This window comes from Monodelphis domestica, chromosome 1, assembly GCF_027887165.1.
Source record: "Monodelphis domestica isolate mMonDom1 chromosome 1, mMonDom1.pri, whole genome shotgun sequence".
NCBI classification, from domain to species: Eukaryota; Metazoa; Chordata; class Mammalia; order Didelphimorphia; family Didelphidae; genus Monodelphis; species Monodelphis domestica.
Window position 1 is genome coordinate 218,021,744 of NC_077227.1, and position 21,961 is coordinate 218,043,704.

Consider the following 21,961-nt stretch of genomic DNA (forward strand, 5'->3'; position numbering starts at 1 on the left):
TATGTGGATGGTTTTCCTAATGTTGAACCAGCCCTGCATCCCTGGTATGAATCCTACTTGATCATGGTGAATGATCCTTCTGATCACTTGCTGGAGTCTTTTTGCTAGTATCCTATTTAAGATTTTTGCATCTATATTCATTAGGGAGATTGGCCTATAGTTTTCTTTCTCTGTTTTTGACCTGCCTGGTTTTGGAATCAGTACCATGTTTGTGTCGTAAAAGGAGTTTGGTAGAACTCCCTCTTTGCTTATTATGTCAAATAGTTTGTATAGTATTGGGATTAACTGTTCTCTGAATGTTTGATAGAATTCACAGGTGAATCCATCAGGCCCTGGGGACTTTTTCTTTGGAAGTTCTTTGATGACTTGTTGGATTTCAATTTCTGATATGGGATTATTTAGGAATTCTATTTCCTCTTCTGTTAGTCTAGGCAGTTTGTATTTTTGTATATATTCATCCATTTCTCCTAAATTGGTGTATTTATTGCCATATAATTGGGCAAAGTAATTTCTAATGATTGCCTTAATTTCCTCCTCATTGGAGGTGCTGTCCCCCTTTTCATCTTTAATGCTGTGAATTTGCTTTTCTTCCTTCCTTTTTTTAACTAGATTGACCAGTACCTTGTCTATTTTGTTTGTTTTTTCAAAGTACCAGCTTCTTGTCTCATTTATTAAATCAATAGTTCTATCACTTTCGATTTTATTAATTTCTCCCTTAATTTTTAGGATTTCTAATTTGGTTTTCTGCTGGGGGTTTTTAATTTGATCGCTTTCCAGTTTTTTCATTTGCATTTCCAATTGATTGATCTCTGCTCTCCCTTGTTTGTTAATATAAGCATTCAGGGATATGAATTTACCTCTGATTACCGCTTTGGCTGCATCCCAAAAGGTTTGGAAGGATGTTTCGCCATTGTCATTTTCCTCGATGAAATTATTAATTGTTTCTATGATTTCTTCTTTAACTAAACGGTTTTGGAGTATCATATTATTTAATTTCCAATTGGTTTTAGATTTGGTTTTCCATGTACCATTACTAATCATTATTTTTATTGCCTTGTGATCTGAGAAGGCTGCATTCATTATTTCTGCTTTTCTGCATTTGTGTGCTATGTTTCTGTGACCTAATGTATGGTCAATTTTTGTGAATGTGCCATGTGGTGCTGAGAAGAAGGTGTATTCCTTTTTATCCCTATTTATTTTTCTCCATATGTCTATTAATTCTAATTTTTCTAAGATTTCATTCACTTCTTTTACCTCTTTCTTATTTATTTTTTGATTTGATTTATCTAAATTTGATAATGGTTGGTTTAAGTCTCCCACTAGTATGGTTTTATTGTCTATTTCTTCCTTCAATTCTCCTAGTTTCTCCATTAGAAATTTGGGTGCTATATTATTTGGTGCATACATATTGATTAATGATATTTCCTCATTGTCTATAGTCCCTTTTAACAAAATATAATTACCTTCCCTATCCCTTTTGATCAGGTCTATTTTTGCATTGGCTTTATCAGATATCATGATTACCACTCCTGCCTTCTTTCTATCAGTTGAAGCCCAGAAGGTCTTACTCCATCCTTTAATTCTGACCTTGTGGGTGTCAACCCGCCTCATGTGTGTTTCTTGAAGACAACATATGGTAGGGTTTTGGATTCTAATCCATTCTGCTATTCGTCTACGTTTTATGGGTGAGTTCATCCCATTCACGTTCAAAGTTATGATTGTCATTTGTGGACTCCCTGGCATTTTGATTGCCTTCCCTAATTCTAACCTTTTCTTCTTCGGCTCTACCTTTTAGTCCAGTGATTTACTTTGAAACAGTCCCCCTTGTCCCCTCCCTTGATGTTTCCCTTTTTAGTCCCTCCCTTTTTGTTCCCTCCCCCTCCCCCTTCTCTTACCCTCCCTTTTTGTTCTCCCTCTCCCCCTCCCCCCCTTGGTTTTTCCTTCTCCTTACCCTTGTTGGGTAAGATAGAATTCAAGATCCCAATGGATCTGGAGGTTTTTCCCTCTCAGTGCTGATTTCCCTGAGAGTGAGGTTTAAGTAACCCCCCCCCCCTCTCTTCCTCTCCTTCTTATAGGAGTTTTCTTCCCCTCCCCTTCCCATGTGAATCTTTGTGTGAGAATGATTATTCTATTTGGTCTTTCTTTACCCCCTATTTATACATTACATTTTCCCCACATGTTAGTATATATAGGTTGATATAAATGTAGTCCTTATAGAAGAGAGTTTGAGTAAAAGAAGAAGATAACATTTTCCCCTTTCCTTAATATTTACCTTTTCAGGTATTCCTTGCTCTTTGATTTTCGGTATCAAACTTTCCACAGAGCTCTGGTCTTTTCTTTGCAAAAAGTTGGAAGTCTTCTATTTTGTTGAATGCCCATACTTTCCCTTGGAAGTATATAGTCAGTTTTGCTGGGTAGCTGATTCTTGGTTGGAGACCCAGCTCTCTTGCCTTTCTGAAGATCATGTTCCATGCCTTACGATCATTCAGAGTAGAACTTGCAAGGTCTTGGGTGACCCTGATTGGCATTCCTTTATATCTAAATTGTCTTTTTCTGGCTTCCTGTAGGATTTTTTCTTTTGTTTGATAGCTTTGGAATTTGGCAATTACATTCCTGGGAGTTGTCTTTTGGGGGTTTAGTGTAGAAGGTGTTCTGTGAGCTCTGTCAGTGGCTGTATTGCCCCCTTGTTCTAGAATCTCTGGGCAATTTTCTTTGATTATATCTTGTATCACCATGTCCAGTTTGGTGTTTATTTCTGGCTTTTCTGGGAGTCCAATTATTCTTAAATTATCCCTTCTCCCCCTATTTTCCAGATCTATCATCTTGTCGGTGAGATATTTTATGTTCTCTTCTAATTTCTTGGTATTTTGGCTTTGCTTTATTGATTCTTGCTCTTTTACACGATCGTTGTCTTCCAGCTGCCTGATTCTGGCCTTTAAAGCCTGGTTTTCTTTTACAGTTTGGTCAAACTGGTTTTGTAGATGCGTGAATTTCTTTTGCATTATTTCCAACTTTTCCTCCCAGAAGGCTTCCATCTTTTTGGTCATTTCTGATTCAAATTCTTCATAGGTTTGTGGAGAGTTTCCATTTCCTTTGGAAGGTTTTGGAGCATTTTCTTTTATATTATCTTCTGTCTGCTCTGTATTTTGTATTTTGGCTCCATAGAATGTGTCCAAAGTCGCCCCTTTCTTCTTATTTTTCTTGGTATTTTGGGGCTTCTGTGGTTCTGTGGAGTTTGTCATCTCTGAATGTGGAGGATTAGTTTTTCTTGTCTCTTTCTGGTGTTCAGAGGCAGTCCTGGGCAGATAGTTCTATGGGCTTTCCCTGGGTTAAACTGAATATGCCTCACTGGAACTGGAATGGAAGGGTCGGACCACGAGGCCACACTCTTCCCCCCGGCTCGCTTTCCGGAAGTTGCCTTCAGAATCGCTGGCCGTGAGGCTGTTTCGTCGGCCTGCGGGGGGATGGGCTGCCGCTTCCCCAAGCTCCGAGAGCACAGACTTTCACTGAGACTTGGATAGCAGGATCCAGCCCGTGAGGCTGTCTTGCCCGCCCTGAGGGTTGCTGTTGTTTTGACCAGCTCTCTGCAGCGGAAGCCCCAGGCAGTAACTTTCACCGGGACTGTAGAAGGCCCTGAGGGTTGTTGTTTCCGAGGACCCTGCTCTCTGAGCCGGCCGGGCTGCGGCTTCCGGGAGCCTTGGACTCTGCGCTCCTACCCCTGAGGTCCGAGTGATCTCGGGTTCTGGCTTTTAAGGGGAGCCGTACCTTTTGAACCGGGTCCAGGTCCAGGAGGAGGGTTCCCAGGGTCTGTGCTGTTGATCGTTTTGAATTTCGGCGCCTTAGGAGCTTATCGTTTGAGATTGGTCGGGAAGGGTTTTCCGGAGATCTGAGCTTTAGCTTTCTCTAAGCCGCCATCTTAACCGGAAGTCCCAATTCGAATCAGTCAGTTTTTTATCACTCACCACAAGATTTGTTTTAAGCAAGGATGTCTGGGGAACAGAGTCTCCCCAGAGGGAGTTCCAGCCAGAGTCAGCCTCCCAAGGCTTCTTCTTCTCAAGAGATCTTCAAAGGGCTTCCTCCAAAAGGATCTATCCCCAAGGATCCTATTTCCAAGCTTCTCTCCAAGTATCTAAGGATCAAGGATCTCCAAGCCTCCCTTCCTCAAGAGATTCCTTTTCTTATATAGGGGTTTTTTTCCTATGTCACCTCCCCTAAGTTCTTCCATCTACCAATCCCCGTAGATGTTTTCTAAAAGACAGCCCATCTGAGTTCCACCTAAGTCAACTAATCCCCTCAGTAAATCTGAACCAGAGAAAACACTTCTGTGTCGACTAATCCCCTCAGTGAGTCTGAACAAGAAAAAACACTGCTGAGTTGACTAATCTCATTAAGAGAAAACCTGCCCGACCTTTATAGGTACCTAGCATCCCATTGTATCAATTCTAAAAACAGGCATGGTTCAAAGAACTCCTTGCCTTATTATAAGCATGGGTCCAAGTACTTTCATTGTTTAGCAACGAGTTCTCTCCCCTAAAGCAGTCTTAAGTATGGGTGGAGTAGAGGTCCTCCCATAGCAAGGAGTTTTCTCCCCTAAATCAGTCTTAAATATGGGTGGAGTAGAGGTCCTCCCATTTCTGATCCTGGTGAGTTCTCACAGTCAAAATGGGGAATGTTTCCAGTAGGGAATTTGTTCCAATGGAGGATTCCTCAATGTGGAAATTTTTAACATTCACAAGTCTGAGAAACTTCAATATTTACAAGAGACTTCCGATTGCTTCAACATCTCCAATGGCGTGAAACAGGGCTGTGTCCTCGCTCCAGTAGTATTCAACCTATTTTTCCCCCAAGTATTACGACATGCTGTGATGGATCTAGACCTGGGCATCTACATCAAATACCGATGGATGGCTCACTATTCGACCTTCGCCGCCTGACTGCAAAAACAAAGACAACAGAGAGACTCATCCTGGAAGCTCTCTTCGCAGATGACTGTGCTCTCATGGCCCACCAAGAAAATCATCTCCAAACCATTGTGGATAGGTTCTCCACCGCAACAAAACTGTTTGGCCTGACTATCAGCCTCAGCAAAACAGAGGTGCTGTTCCAGCCTGCACCAGGGAGGCCAACTAACCAGCCCTGCATTACAATCGATGGCATGCAGCTTTCTAACGTCAACACTTTCAAGTACCTGGGCAGCACCATCGCCAACGACGGGTCCCTAGATCACGAGATTGATGCCAGAATCCAAAAGGCCAGCCAGGCACTTGGGCGGCTGCGCTGCAAAGTCCTCCAACACAGAGGTGTAAGCACTGCGACAAAGCTCAAAGTGTACAACGCAGTGGTCCTCAGCTCGCTCCTGTATGGTTGTGAGACATGGACACTGTACCGGAAGCACATGAAACAGCTGGAGCAATTCCACCAAAGCTCCCTCCGGTCAATCATGAGGATCCAATGGCAGGACCGAATCACCAACCAGGAAGTCCTCGACAGAGCCAACTCCACCAGCATCGAAGTCATGGTCCTCCAAACCCAGCTACGATGGTCTGGACACGTCATCCGCATGGACCCACAGTGAATACCAAGACAGGTATTCTATGGTGAACTGTCAGCTGGACTCAGGAAACAAGGCCGACCAAAGAAAAGATACAGGATCAGCTAAAGTCAGACTTGAAGTGGGCTGGCATTACACCAAAGCAACTAGAACTTGCTGCCTCTGACAGAAGCAGCTGGCGAACCCACATTCACCATGCCGCCACCACCTTTGAAGATGAACGACGTCGATGCCTTGCTGCTGTGCATGAACGCCAACACCAGGCCACAACCGCACCTCCCTTAACAAGTGGCGTCCCAGGCCCCATGTGCCACAAACTCTGCGCCTCAGCCTTTGGACTCCAAAGCCACAAGAGGGTACACCATAGATGAAACTGCACAAAGACAATCGTCATTCTTGATCGCCGAGAGACTACCACTACTACTATATATATATATATATATATATATATATATATATATATATGCAGGTGTTGCATGTATTAAGACTAAAGGAAAAAACTGCCTGTTTGTTATCTATTAATAAGATAGCTAACTTGAGAGGGTTTTATAAAAAGACAGTTCAGTGGAAGATATGGCTGTTATCAAGATTATATTCTCCCTATTTTTATAATTTTAGGGCCATATATAGACTTTTTTAGCCCTGATAGCTGATGCTGGAGGATTCAACTAATTGAAATATTTTTTTTCCTCCAGGGAATAATAACTTCAAATGAGTTAATGTTTAAATGGCTGTGAGTTCCCTCCCATTCATGGAAGATATTTTAGGTAAAGTCTGGCTGACAATTTGTCAGTTATGTTGTTAAGGGGATTTTTATTTTGGCTAAGGATTTAGACTAAGTCTCTGGAGGAAATGGCAAACCACCTCAGTATCTTTGCCAAGAAAACACCAAATTAGTTCAGAGAGATTTGGACACAATTGAAATGATAAATGACAAATTCTTTCAACTCCAAAATTATGAATAAATTGTTCTGTGTGAAAAACTTCAAGGCTAACTTTTTAAATTCAGGAACTACAATATTTAAGTATACAATATTTGTTTTTAAGTCTATATTTAAAAACAACTATATTGAAAAAATTTCATAAATGTAAAATAATCCCATATTTTCCAAATATTCATGGACTAATTTCTTTGATGTTTGTAACCAATGTAATAGAATTAATGGTCTAAAGCCAATTTCCATTTTCAGGCAGAAGTTGCCAGTTTAAAAAAAAAAAAGCTGTTGATGCATATGGGACAATACATCTAGAGTACATGTCATTGGTTATCTTGTTTCTTTCCCCCCTCTATGTGATGCCCTATCATCATTGGTACTTTTCTGAAGCTTAAAACAGAAAACTGAATACTTATTGTGAAGCTACTCTTAAAAGCTAGTAAGGGAAATAGATGCTTCAGCTGTGACAAGGTGATTGGCTACCTCCACTCCAAATTTTGGTCCATTAGATCCCAATTTCACCATTGCCCAGACCCTGTTATTTTTGTTTCTAAAACAGGAAAAGGTATGGTCTCTGTATTTTAGAACCTTGGAATTTATATTGTAGGATCTCTTGTTTGTGGCAGCTTGCAATTTACACAGCAATATAAAATGTTGGAAACCCATTCCCTAACATATGATTTTAATGAAACATAAAAAGGAACCAATCAATACATAACAAGTTCAACACTTTCCAGACTTTCTATAAAAACCAAATGCAGTAGCAATTGTAACAGCTTGATGGGTAAACCTTCATAAAGCTACAAATCACAAATGTGTCTGGTTTGCATTGGGATAGAAATGATTCCCAGTTTTTTTTTTTATGGCTTCTTGGTTTACTCATTAAATTTGACCTCTTGTCTTCAACCTGTTTTACATTCAGAGTGCGGTCTGACAAGTTTCACAACTGAAATTCTATTTGAATTTTTCAAATGAAAGAGTTAGATATATGTTTTACTTACTTTGCCAGTGTTAACTCTATTTATTTATTTTTTGTAGGTTGTGTGACTGGTCAGATAATCCATCCACCATCTATTGGCTTGGTTTGCTCTTTGCTCTGACTTAAAAAAAAATCCATTACTCTGGCTTGATTTCCTTGCAGCTGACATCTGGTGCAGTCAGCGTATCTGGAAGCAACCCAGAAAGAATAGCAGCTGAAAGTAGAGAAATATTTTCTCTTTAGAAAAGGTTAGGTACTGATTCTGATTGATATCCAAGTCTTCTTTTTGTATTTCTAGTTAACTAGATTTTTAATTAGCCCCTTGTTAATTAAATTCTTCATTTTCTTTAAAAAAATAAATTAAGCTTTTTGATGTTGACATCTACTGGAAGACAATTGACTATATATATATATATATATATATATATATATAATATAATCTCCATTTGTGTTTATCCACATATTCACATATAGATGTATATATATACACATTTATAGATGTATGTATGCATGTATAAAATATATAATATATGTATATATGAAGGCATATATTGATTATTAGCATGGTATTCTATTGGATAGAAGGATATCCTTGGAATCAAGAAGATCTGAGTTCAATTTCTGCTTTTAAATATACTATAGAGAACATTTTTCATTATCTCCTCAGCCTGGAATATCCATCTGTCCCTGATGTCTTCTACCAGCAGAACATCCCATTATCATTGCTGCCCTCCTCTTCCATTAGGGGGTCCCCACTGGGGCCTTCATTTTGGACAAGGACCCAGATCAGCCAAGCTTCATTCCCCTCTCAGATGGACTTCTGACTTTCTGGACTTTGCCAGTATGTCCTTATGCAGGTATCTTTCCTCTCAGGCTTTTCTTCTTACCAAGGAATATAAAGGGCCAGGGCTATCTTTTTGCTTCTGTTTACATGTCTATAACTTAGCATAGTGTCTGGAACACAGTTAGCTCTTGGAAAGTGTTTGTTATGTTGCATTATCTAACAGGGTGAACATGCACAGTTAATATCTCCCCCACATTTCTCTCCAAGTTTGTGTAATGGAAGTGACAAACCAAGGACTCATTTAAAATGCTGAATTATAAAATTATAAATTTTCTACAACAAGAAGTATGCCCTATAACGATCAAATCACAGGTTTGGAACATCTATGAGAACATACCTATACACATACATATAGATGCATATACATGTGATACATATACATCTATATATCTATATATCCATATGAACATACATTAGTAACTGACTATTGCACTTTAGTCCTATTCTCTTGTCTCAAGCTGTAGAACTGATTTTAGTCTTTATGCATTATTATAGCTAATTAAGAGTTAATTAATTACTTGGACTATACATAGGTATATATATATGACTAAATCAGTAATTAATTTTTAAACATTTATTTGTAAAATTTCATTTAAATATTGAGTTACTAATTTGTCCCTCTCCTACACATTGAGAAGATAAGCAATATTATCTGAATTATATGCATGAAGTCATAAAATATACTTCCATATTTTTGTTGTTGTTCATTTTTATTTCATTCGTGTCTGGCTCTTTATGACCTCTTTGGTGGTTTTCCTGGCAAACATACTGGAGTAGGACTTGACATTTCCTTTTCCAGCTCATTTGACAAAGGAGGAAAATGAGGCAAACAAGATTATGTGATTTGTCCAAAGTCATACAGCTAGTCAATGTCTGAAACCAGATTTGAACTCAGGCAGATAGGTCTACACACACCTACAGTCTCAGAACTCAATTATTTGGGTCACCTACCTACCCAACTTCCAGATTAGCCATGTTGCTAACAACAAAACAAAATAAAACAATAAAAGTAAAGAGAGTGAAAAAAGAGTATGTTTCAGTCTGAATTTAGAATTCATCTGTTCTCTCTTTGGAGGTAGATAGCATTTTTCATGATGGGTCTTTGGACCCATTTGGACATTTAGAAGTGTCTTTGACCTTTGTTTTGTGAAAAGAACTAAATCTTTCATAGTTGATTCACTTACAAAAATGGTACATTCTAATTGCCAAGTAAGTACATACCATTACTTTCAGAATAAATTATAAAAAGAGTAAATATAAAATAGGCAAGTGAAAGGCACCTAGGGAGAAAATTAGGAATAGTTTTATAGTGATGGTGTATTAATTTCATGTTTTAAAATTTTCCCCAATATATCTTTATTTATTGCAATAAATATTAGTCAATTAGATACAAAAAATAACATTCCTTTTTAAAAATTTGAGTTCCAAAATATCTTTCTTTCTCCTATCCTTACCCTTTTCTTAAGAAGGCAAGAAACTAAATGGCACAAAAAATAGAATACAAGGTCTGTAGTCAGGAAGAAAGACTCATTTTTATGAGTTTATATCTTACTAGTTGTCTGATATTGGGCAAGTCACTTGACCCAGTTTGCCTGAGTTTTGTTACCTGTAAAATGTGCTGGAGAAGGAAATGGCAGAACACTCTAGTATTTTTGCAAAGAAATTCTAAATGGTGTCACTAAGAGGCAGACATGATTGAAAAAGACAAAAATAATATGAAGTCCTACAAAACACATTTCCATATTATCTGTGTTGCAAAAGAAAAAGAAAAAAATAAAGAAATTTTTAAAAATGCCATAATCTGCATTCAGACTCCAGTTCTGACATTGGAAGTGGAGATCATTCTTCATCATAACCCCTTTGGAAATATCTTGGATCAGAGTAGGATCAGAGTAAGTCATTCAGAGTTGATCATCCTTTAAATATTGTTGTTACTATATATTTCTCTGGTCCTATTCACTTCTGTTTGCATCATTTAATTTAAATTTTTTCCATATTTCTTAAACTATATTCCTCATCATTTCTAATACCATAGTAGTATGTCATTATAATATTTCAAATCTTGTATAACTATTCCTCAATGGATAGACAACCTCTCTTATTTTCCAATTTTTACCACCACAAAAAGAGCTGCTATAAATACTTTTTTGTTCAAATTACATTCTTTCCCCTTTTCTTTGGTTTCTTTGGGATGTAGACCTACTAGTGGTATTGCAAGGTCACAGGGTATGAAGAGTTTTATACTCCTTTGGGCATAGTTCCAAATTGCTCTCCAGAATGGTTGAATTAGTTTATAACTCCAGCAGCATTGCAGTAGTGTTCCAATTTTTCTGCACTCCCTCCAACATTTGACATTTTTCTTTTAGGTCACATGACTCAGTATGATAGGTATGAGGTAGTATCTCAGAGTTCTTAGAATTTTTATTTCTCTAATCAAATGCAATTTAATGGATGTTTTTCATATGACCATAGATATCTTTTCCTACATTATTTAATTTATTTATTTTAGAATATTTTTCTATCCTTCCATGATTCATGTTCTCTCCCTTCCTACCCCTCTTCTCAGAACTGACAAGCAATTTATGTGTCTTATTACTAAAAAACTATTTCCATATTATTTGTATTTGTAATTTAGTAATCTTTTAAAAAACACAACCCCCCCAAAACACAACCCCAAATCATATGCTCATATAACCAAGTGAAAAATCATGTTTTTCTTCTGTGTTTTTACTTCCATAGTTCTTTCTCAAGATGTGGATGGCATTCTTTTTCATAAGTTCCAAAGGATTGTTCTTGATCATTTCATTGCTATTAGTAGTAGATCATTTATTTGTTCCACAAGATTTCTTCAATTTCTTCTTCTGAGAAATGAAAGTTCATTACTTTTTTACTATTTATGAACTGGGAAATAACTTGTGTTCTATAAGTTGGACTCAGTTTTCTATGTCTTTGAGAAATGAGGACTTTACCAGAGAAACTTGCTGTACCCCCCTCCACAAGTTCTCTGATTTTTCTCTAATTTTGAGTGTATTTGTTTTGTTTATATAGAAACTCTCAACATAACCAGAATTAGCCATTTTACAATCTTAAATGCTTCTTATCTTTTCTTTGGTCATACATTCTTCCCTTATTCATAGATATGACAGATAAAATTTCCATACTCTCCCAATTTGCTTATGATATTTAAATCATGGGCCCATCTGATTTTTTCTCTGTATATGGTGTGACAGGTTAATCTATACCAAATTTCCGATAAACCGCCTTCCAATTTTCCAAGATTTTTTTGTAAGATGTTGAAAGCTTAGATGTTTGGGGTTATCAAACATTAAATTACTATGATAATTTACTAATGTGTTTTATATACCTAGTCTATTCTAGTAACCCAGTACGTTATTTTCTAGCCAGTACCAGATTATTTTAATGATTACTATTTAAGCGCAATACAATTTGAGATTTGGTATGGTTTGGCCACCATTCTTCACATTTTTTAAAAATTGATTCCCTTGATATTATTGATGTTTTGTTGTTCTAGATGAATTTTGTCATTATTTTTCTACATCTGTAAAATGATTTTTGATAGTTTTATTGGTATGCCAATGGATAAGTAAATTGACCTAGGGTAGAATTGTCATTTTTATTATATTGGCTTAGCCTAAATGTAAACAATTAATGTTTCTCTGTTTTACTGGTGAGTTCATCACATTCACATTTAGAGTTATGATTACTATTTACTTCCTTTTATCCTATTTCCCACTGTTTAATCCTTCTCTCTCCTTTTTACCTTAGACCTCTTAAAATGTATGTTTTACTTCTGACTACTGCCTTTCTTAATCTGCCCTCCTTTATATCAGCCCACCCCTCTTCTTTCATACCCTTTCCCTCCTCCTTTATTGTTGGGTAACAGTTTTCTATTCTTAACTGTGCTTATATTATTCCCACTTTGAGCCAGTTCCAATGAGAGCAAGCAAAGTATTACCTGACACCCCAAATCCATTTTTCCTCCACTGTAATAGCTCTTAATATTTCAAACATTAAAGACATTTGAATCCTTTCTCTTTTATCCTAGTACATCCCCCTTTTTCAGTCCTTAATTTTAATTTGTTGAAATCATCCCATTATAGTCAAGTCAAACCAATCCTATAGGTATATGTACATTCCTTTTTTAGCTCTAATAAACATAAAGTTCTTAGGAGTTACAAGTATTATCTTCCATATGGAAATATGGGCAACTTAACCTTAATGAATTCCATATGAGGTTTTTTCATGTTTATACTTTTAACATTTCTCTTGAGTCTTACTTCTGAAAGTCAAATTTTCCATTCCTCTATGATCTTTTCATCAGGAATACTTGAAAGTCCTCTACTTCATTAAATACCCATTTTTCCTTCTGAGGGATTATAATTAGTATTACTGGGTAAGATATTTTTGGTTTTAAACCTACTCTTTTACCTTTTGGAGTAGAATGTTCCAATTCTTCTGGTCCTTCAATGTGGAATATGCTAAATTTAGTGTGATCCTAGACAGTGGCTCCACAATATTTGAATTATGTTTTTCTGGAATCTTGTCTTTTCTCTGACTTTGGAGCTCTGAAATTTAACTATAATATTCCTGGGACATTTGGGGATCTCTTTTAGTGATTAGTAGATTTTAAAAAATTTTCTAACTTCCAGTCAAGATGGCAGCTTAGAGAAAGCTAAAGTTCGGAGCTCCAGAAACCCTTCCTTACCGATCTCAAACGGAATGCTGCTAGGGCATCGAAATTCAAAACAAACAGCAGAATAGACCCTGGAAATACTCCTCATGGACCTGGATCAAAAGGTAAGGCCCCCCCAAGAGTCAGAGCCCGAGATCACTTGGATCTAAGGGGAAGGCAAAGGGAAGGTCCCAGGACCCATATCCCCCAACCCAGAGTGCTGAGTCCAAGGCAGCAGCAGGAACCTCAGGGCAGGCAGGGGGGCCTCAGGAGCCGGCTGTTCTGAGGGCCTCCCCCTGAAAATGACCTTGGCCAGTTGTGGGGGCACCCAGACAGCAGGGAGTCAGAGAGAGATGGGGGTGAAGCTGTAGCTCCCTGACCAGAACCTTCCATCTGGGTCTCACTGAAGGTCACTGCCTGAGGGCATACTCAGTCTGAGGTTAATCCTATCACCAGCCCTCAGAGCTCCAGAAAGCCTTGGCCCCTCCCCCCTCAGAGTTCTGGCTGAGGCACAGAAACAAGGGCCAAGCCATAGAACAGACAATCTGCCTAGGGCTAAAACCTCTGAACTCCAGACAGAGATAAGAAAAGCTAATCCTCCCAACTCAGATAGAGATGGCAAACTCCACAGAAGCTCAAAAAACCCAAAATTCCAAAAAAAAAAAAAAACCAAGAAGAAGGGGGAGACTTTGGACACATTTTATGGAGCAAAAATACAAAACACAGAGGAGATAGAAGAGGAAACACAAGCAAATGCTCTGAAACCCTCCAAAGGAAATGGAAACTCTCCACAAACCCATGAAGAATATAAATCAGAAATGATCAAAAAGATGGAAGCCTTCTGGGAGGAAAAATGGGAAATAATGCAAAAGAAATTCATGCATCTACAAAACCAGTTTGACCAAACTGAAAGGGAAAACCAGGCTTTAAAGCAAGAACTAACAAAGCAAAGCCAAAAGACCAAGAAATTAGAAGAGAACATAAAATATCTCACTGACAAGGTGACAGATTTGGAAAATGGAGGAAGAAGAGATAATTTAAGAATAATTAGACTTCCAGAAAAGCCAGAAATAAACACCAAACTCGACATTGTAATACAAAAGATAATCAAAGAAAATTGCCCAGAGTTTCTAGAACAAGGAGGCAATACAGCCACTGACAGAGCTCACAGAACACCCTCTACACTAAACCCCCAAAAGACAACTCCCAGGAATGTAATTGCCAAATTCCAAAACTCCCAAACAAAAGAAAAAATCCTACAAGAAGCCAGAAAAAGACAATTTAGATATAAAGGAATGCCAATCAGGGTCACACAAGACCTTGCAAGTTCTACTCTGAATGATCGTAAGGCATGGAACATGATCTTCAGAAAGGCAAGAGAGCTGGGTCTTCAACCAAGATTCAGCTATCCAGCAAAACTGACTATATACTTCAAAGGGAAAGTATGGGCATTCAACAAAATAGAAGATTTCCAAGTTTTTGCAAAGAAAAGACCAGAGCTCTGTGGAAAGTTCGACACTGAAAAACAAAGAGCATGGAATACCTGAAAAGGTAAATATTAAGGAAAGGGGAAAGAAGAAAAATGTTATCTTCTTTTATTCAAACTCTCTTCTATAAGGACTACATTTCTATCAATCTATGTATACTAACATGTGGGGAAAATGTAATGTGTAAATAGGGGGAAAAGAAAGACCAAATAGAATAATCGTTCTCACACAAAGATTCACATGGGAAGGGGAGGGGAAGGAAACTCCTATAAGAAGGAGAGGAAGAGAATTTTTACTTAAACCTTAATCTCAGGGAAATCCACTCTGAGAGGGAAAAACATCCAGATCCATTGGGATCTTGAATTCTATCTTACCCAACAAGGGTAGGGAGAAGGGAAAACCAAGGTGGGGGAGAGGGGGAGGGAAAACAAAAGGGGAGGGAAAGAGAGGGGGAAGGGGGAGGGAACAAAAAGCGAGGGAATAAAAAAGGAAACATATCAAGGGAGGGGACAAGGGGGACCAATTTAAAGTAAATCACTGGACTAAAAGGTAGAGCTGAAGAAGAAAAGGTTAGAATTAGGGAAGGATATCATAATGCCAGGGAATCCACAAATGACAGTCATAACTTTGAACGTGAATGGGATGAACTCACCCATAAAATGTAGATGAATAGCAGAATGGATTAGAATCCAAAACCCTACCATATGTTGTCTTCAAGAAACACACATGAGGCGGGTTGATACCCACAAGGTCAGAATTAAAGGATGGAGTAAGACCTTCTGGGCCTCAACTGACAGAAAGAAGGCAGGAGTGGTAATCATGATATCTGATAAAGCCAAAGCAAAAATAGACCTGATCAAAAGGAATAGGGAAGGTAATTATATTTTGTTAAAAGGGACTTTAGATAATGAGGAAATATCACTAATCAACATGTATGTATAAAATAATATAGCACCCAAATTTCTAATGGAGAAACTAGGAGAATTGAAGGAAGAAATAGACAGTAAAACCATATTAGTGGGAGACTTAAACCAACCATTATCAAATTTAGATAAATCAAATCAAAAAATAAATAAAAAAGAGATAAAAGAAGTGAATGAAATCTTAGAAAAATTAGAATTAATAGACATATGGAGAAAAATAAATAGGGATAAAAAGGAATACACCTTCTTCTCAGCACCACAGGGCACATTCACAAAGATTGACCATACATTAGGTCACAGAATTATGGCACACAAATGCAGAAAAGCAGAAATAATAAATGCAGCCTTTTCAGATCACAAGGCAATAATAATAATGTTCAGTAATGGTACATGGAAAACCAAATCAAAAACTAATTGGAATTTAAACAATATGATACTCCAAAATCTTTTAGTTAGAGAAGAAATCATAGAAACAATTAACAATTTCATCGAGGAAAATGACAATGGCGAGATATCCTTTCAAACCTTTTGGGGTACAGCCAAAGTGGTAATCAGAGGTAAATTCATATCCCTGAGTGCATATATCAACAAATTAGGGAGAGCAGAGGTCAATCACTTGGAAATTCAAAAAAAAAACTCAAAAACAATCAAATTCAAAACCCCCAGCAGAAAATCAAACTAGAAATCCTAAAAATTAAGGGAGAAATGAATAAAATTGAAAGTGATAGAACTATTGAGCTAATAAACAAGACTAGAAGCTGGTACTTTGAAAAAAGAAACAAAATAGACAAAGTACTGGTCAATCTAATTGAAAAAAGGAAGAAAGAAAAGCAAATTAACAGAATCAAAGGTGAAAAGGGGGACATCACCTCCAATGAAGAGGAAATTAAGGCAATCATTAAAAATTACTTTGCCCAATTATATGGCAATAAATACACACCAATTTAGGTGATATGGATGAATATATACAAAAATACAAACTGCCTATACTAACAGAAGAAGAAATAGAATTCTTAAATAATCCCATATCAGAAAATGAAATCCAACAAGCCATCAAAGAACTTCCTAAGAAAAAATTCCCAGGGCCTGATGGATTCACCAGTGAATTCTATCAAACATTCAGAGAACAGTTAACCCAATACTATAGAAACTATTTGACATAATAAGCAAAGAGGGAGTTCTATCAAACTCCTTTTACGACACAAACATGGTACTGATTCCAAAACCAGGCAGGTCAAAAACAGAGAAAGAAAACTATAGACCAATCTCCCTAATGAATATAGATGCAAAAATCTTAAATAGGATACTACCAAAAAGACTCCAGCAAGTGATCAGAAGGATCATCCACCGTGATCAAGTAGGATTTATACGAGGGATGCAGGGCTGGTTCAATATTAGGAAAACCATCCACATAATTGACCACATCAACAAGCAAACCAACAAGAACCACATGATTATCTCAATAGACACAGAAAAAGCCTTTGATAAAATACAACACCCATTCCTATTAAAAACACTAGAAAGCATAGGAATAGAAGGGTCATTCCTAAAAATAATAAACAGTATATATCTACAACCATCACCTAATATCATCTGCAATGGGGATAAACTACATGCATTCCCAATAAGATCAGGAGTGAAACAAGGATGCCTATTATCACCTCTATTATTTGACATTGTACTAGAAACACTAGCAGTAGCAATTAGAGAAGAAAAAGAAATTGAAGGCATCAAAATAGGCAAGGAGGAGACCAAGTTATCAGTCTTTGCAGATGACATGATGGTCTATTTAAAGAATCCTAGAGATTCAACCAAAAAGGTAATTGAAATAATCAACAACTTTAGCAAAGTTGCAGGATACAAAATAAACCTATATAAGTCATCAGCTTTTCTATATATCTCCAACTCAGCTCAGCAGCAAAAACTAGAAAGAGAAATCCCATTCAAAATCACCTTAGACAAAATAAAATACCTAGGAATCTGTCTCCCGAGATAAACACAGGAACTATATGAACACAACTACCAAACACTCTTCACACAACTAAAACTAGACCTGAGCAATTGGAAAAACATTAACTGCTCATGGATAGGAAGAGCCAATATAATAAAAATGACCATCCTACCCAAACTTATTTATCTATTTAGTGCCATACCCATTGAACTACCAAAATATTTCTTTACTGATTTAGAAAAAAACTATAACAAAATTCATCTGGAATAACAAATGATCAAGGATATCCAGGGAAATAATGAAAAAAAAAACACATATGATAGGGGCCTTGCAGTCCCAGACCTTAAACTATATTACAAAGCAGCAGTCATCAAAACAATTTGGTACTGGCTAAAAAACAGAAAGGAAGATCAGTGGAATAGACTGGGGGAAAGCGACCTCAGCAAGACAGTATACGATAAACCCAAAGATCCCAGCTTTTGGGACAAAAATCCACTATTTGATAAAAACTGCTGCGAAAACTGGAAGACAGTATGGGTGAGATTAGGTTTGGATCAACACCTCACACCCTATACCAAGATAAATTCAAAATGGGTGAAAGACTTAAACATAAAGAAGAAAACCATAAGTAAATTGGGTAAACACAGAATAGTATGCATGTCAGACCTTTGGGAGGGCAAAGACTTTAAAACCAAGCAAGACATAGAAAGAATCACAAAATGTAAAATAAATAATTTTGACTACATCAAATTAAAAAGCTTTTGCACAAACAAAACCAAAGTAGCTAAAATCAGAAGGAAATCAACAAATTGGGAAAAAATCTTCATAGAAACCTCTGACAAAGGTTTAATTACTCAAATTTATAAAGAGCTAAATCTATTGTACAAAAAATCAATCCATTTTCCAATTGATAAATGGGCAAGGGACATGGATAGGCAGTTCTCAGATAAAGAAATCAAAACTATTAATAAGCACATGAAGAAATGTTCTAAATATCTTATAATCAGAGAGATGCAAATCAAAACAACTCTGAGGTATCACCTCACACCAAGCAGATTGGCTAATATGATAGCAAAGGAAAGTAATGAATGCTGGAGGGGATGTGGCTAAGTAGGGACATTAATTCATTGCTGGTGGAGTTGTGAACTGATCCAACCATTCTGGAGGGCAATTTGGAACTATGCCCAAAGGGCAACAAAAGAATGTCTACCCTTTGATCCAGCCATAGCACTGCTGGGTCTGTACCCCAAAGAGATAATGGACAAAAAGACTTGTACAAAAATATTCATAGCTGTACTCTTTGTGGTGGCCCAAAACTGGAAAACGAGGGGATGCCCATCAATTGGGGAATGGCTGAACAAATTTTGGTATATGTTGGTGATGGAATATTATTGTGCTAAAAGGAATAATAAAGTAGAGGAATTCCATGGAGACTGGAACGACCTCCAGGAAGTGATGCAGAGCGAATGGAGCAGAACCAGGAAAACATTGTACACAGAGACTACTATGTTATAATCTTTAATTAGAATAATAACAACAATATAAATAATAAATATAATATATTTGTATATTATATGATATATATAATATATAATAAAATAAATATATATAATATATAATAAATATAAATAATATAAATAAATAATATAAACATAAAAAATAAATAAATAAAAATATAAATAATAAAAATATAATAATAATAATTATAAAATAAAATAAACACTGTGGTATAATCAAATGGAATGGACTTCTCCATTAGCGGCGGTGTAATGTCCCTGAACAATCTGCAGGGATCCAGCAGAAAAAAACACCATTCATAAGCAGAGGATAAACTGTGGGAATAGAAAGACCGAGGAAAATCAACTGCCTGACTACAGAGGTTGAGGGGACATGACAAAGGAGAGACTCTAAAGGAAACCCTAATGCAAATATTAACAACATAGCAATGGGTTCGAATCAGGAACACATATAATACCCAGTGGAATCACGCGTCGGCTATGGGGGTGGGGGGAAGGAAAAGAAAATGATCTTTGTCTTTAGTGAATAATACTTGGAAATGATCAGATAAAATATTATAAAATTTTTAAAAATTTCTATTTTATTTGCTACTTCTAGGGTATCAGGTTATCTTGATAATTTCTTGAAATATGATGTCTAGGCTCCTCTTCTTAAAAATAATATTTTATTTCCCTCCCTATTACATATAAAAGTAATATTTTTAACATTCTTTTTTTAGGTTTTGAATTCCAATTCTTTCTAGAAGTTTTGACTCCAATTCATATTTTTCTTTCAGGCTTCACTTAAAATGTTTTAGACATTGTTCTCTTTCAGATTTATGCAATGGTTTTCCCTATCACCATAATTTTAAATTAGTTTTTATTTCTCATTTTTTCAGTTTTTTGTATTAATTTTCACTCTATATTAAAGTTGAACTCTGTACCTCAATTGTTGAAGTCACTGTCCCAAGATTCTTCTTGTAGGGCTCAGGGTTTTACTTCTGGCTTGTGGAAAACTCATGGTCTCACTTCTGGCTTGAACTGTTGGGGGACCCTCACTGTAGGCCTGCACAAATGAAGGACCTTGTTCTTTGCTTGCACTTTGGGGGAAAGTCAATACTTGCACAGTCGTGTGCTTATCTGCTGGATTACATGAATTGGGTGTGGGTGGCTCATTCAGTCAGGAGCCTCACTCCTGGCTTGCTCTGGGAATGGGGCTTCACCACTGTAAAAATTAAATTTGGATATCAAATAATGGAAATATTATATTTTAGAGGTTTATTAAATGATCATTAGAAATTAAGCAATAAAGAGCATACAAAATAAAAACCACATGCCCATGGGTGGTTAGCCATTTTCAAAATCCTCATTCAGCACCATCACTGCTGATTCTACATCATGCCAAAAAGAGAGGACGAGTCTCAATGTCCACTCCCTTTATCCTATGTCTACAGGAAGTGTTTAATGACAGGAAGTCAGTGGGCTCTCAGGATATGTAGTTTGTTTTTTTTATTTTAGGGTAAAAGATTTTCAGTTATACACTACTGGACTGATTGGGTTTTGGGCCTCATTGCTGGTCAGCTCTGTCAGTGTGGTCTCAGTGGTCACTTGTGCAGGATTCAGCCTCTCTTGGTGTTGGGGTGAGTCCTCAGTGCTGGTTTACCCTGGAAGAAGCCTTATTGGTAACGTGCTATGGGGATGGGATGCTGCTGTAGGCCAATGTACATTTGAGGCCTCCATCCATAACTTCCACTCTGCCTACACTGCTGCTGGCTTGATTTGGGATGAGATTTCTCTGCTCTGGTGGTGCAGCATTACCCTTTCCCCACTGGGGTCCTCTCAGGGTTTGGCCCAGGCTGTTTGTTTAGGATTGAGCTTTCCTTATACCCAGGGAAACAAATTTCTGCTGATTCTCTGAACTCTTCAGGGTAAGAAAATTGCTTCACTGCTCCAAAATTTGGTAAGAAGTTTTGTTTTAAAGATATTTGGAGGGGAATTTGGGAGAATACAGACAAATTCTCTGCTCACTCCACCATATTGGCACTGGAAGTAACCTCTAGGCTCTTTCTTTGATCTTGGTTTTCAGGTAATCCATTCTTTTTAATTTTTAGTTTTTCAGATCTATATAATTCAGTAATTATGTGATTGAGTAATCATTTTTCTGATATTTTTGATCCATGTTCTCTCCCTATCTCACCCCTTCCTTTTGCCAGCAGGTAATATGATATAATTATATGTGAATTATAATACAATACATATTTCCATGTTCATCATGTGAAAGATGGCATTGCTTACACTAGAGAAAATAAATGAAGGAAATAAAGTTAAGAAAGGTATGCTTCAATCTGTATTCAGACTTTGTCAATTCCTTCTAAAGCAATGGGTAGCCTTTTTCATCATGAATTTTTTGGAGTTGTTCTGGATCCTTTCATTGAGGATAAGAGTTAACTCATTTACAGTTGAGTGTGCTTATTTCTTGCTGTTACTGCGTATAATGTTTTCCTGGTTCGGTCATTTCACTTTGTTTCTCTACATACGTCTTTCCAAATTTTGGGGGGGAATCATCTTGTCATTTCTTATGGTCCAATAATATTGCACTTAGACTAAGATCATAATTGTTACCCCTACTTTTTTAACTCTGGTTAAAGCATAGTAGATTCTGTTCCAGTCATTTACCTTTACTCTGTGTGTGTTTCTGCTTTAAATGTATTTCTTTCATACAACATGTTGTGGGATGCTGGCTTTTAATCTGCTACTTGTTGCCAACTGATTCCACTTCCTCCTGAAGCTGCTCCCTCTTCTTTCACTACCAACTAGTCACCCCACTGGTGTTTCTTCCCTGTGGGTTCTGGGCTAGCTCCCAGCCCTCTGTCATAGATCTTTGTTTCCACATTCCTATATTGTTTTGTCTGGAAGAATGTCTCACTTTGACCGTTTGTTGGCTCTTCACTCCAGAATCTAATTTGAGGTGTTATTTGAAAGTTGTTTGAAAGGGGAATTTTGGGAGAGCTCAGATGAGAGCTTTCTCTGCTCCACCATCTTAGTTCCATCCCAGGAGTCCCCTCACTATATTTTAAGAAATCACAGTTCTATTAACTTCAA